The sequence below is a fragment of the Gossypium hirsutum genome, chromosome A12, assembly GCF_007990345.1.
Source record: "Gossypium hirsutum isolate 1008001.06 chromosome A12, Gossypium_hirsutum_v2.1, whole genome shotgun sequence".
Lineage (NCBI taxonomy): Eukaryota > Viridiplantae > Streptophyta > Magnoliopsida > Malvales > Malvaceae > Gossypium > Gossypium hirsutum.
Genome location: NC_053435.1, coordinates 76,856,509 through 76,857,366, shown reverse-complemented (window position 1 = coordinate 76,857,366; position 858 = coordinate 76,856,509).

Genomic DNA, 858 nt, shown 5'->3' with positions numbered 1-858 from the left:
ATAAATTTTTGTTGTAAATACATTAAATTGATGTCTATAACCTTTAAACATTTATGAAAGTAATGAGTTAAACCCCCCAATTCATTATTAAAGATGTTTAATGTACATGTTAATGAAGCTATTAAATAAGCTTCATTAATTTATGTTGCATTGAATGTCAATGGCTTATATATTGCTCTTTTATAAATGAAAAGAGGAGATGAGAAAATTCTCTATTTACTTTAAGTGTTCTTTTTTTTAATTATTTTATAATACGTTATCAGCATGAGCTTCTACGAGTTCATAGTGAACTTCACATCATTTCGACTTTATATAATTTACTTGTATAACTCCTGTTAAACTATATACGGTATACGTATTTTCATAATTCAATATTTTATTTTCTAGATGAAATATTTTCTTTGGGTAACATTTGCACATTTATTTTTACAACTCAAATCTAATAATGATAATTATATATACATGTTTTTTTATTAAAAGAAATTTTAGTTAATGAAATTTGTGTTAAGTTATTATTATGATTATTCCTCTCTATGCCAATATTTGACATATATATTATTATTTAGCAATTTTGGTATATATAATTGAATTATTTTACGATTGAGAATGCTTATTATTTTACTAATATTTTTTTATTTTGATTCAAGTGATTATAATGTCAAATCTTGCCAAACTTGAATTTGCAGCCTTAGACACCTCAGGCAAGAATTATTTGTTATGGGCGTTAGATGCTGAAATTCACCTAGATGCTAAAGGTTTAGGAAATACTATATTAGCAAATAAAGAAGCATCTAATCAAGACAAGGCAAAAGCAATTATTTTCATTTGCCATTATCTACATGAAGGATTAAAAGTAGA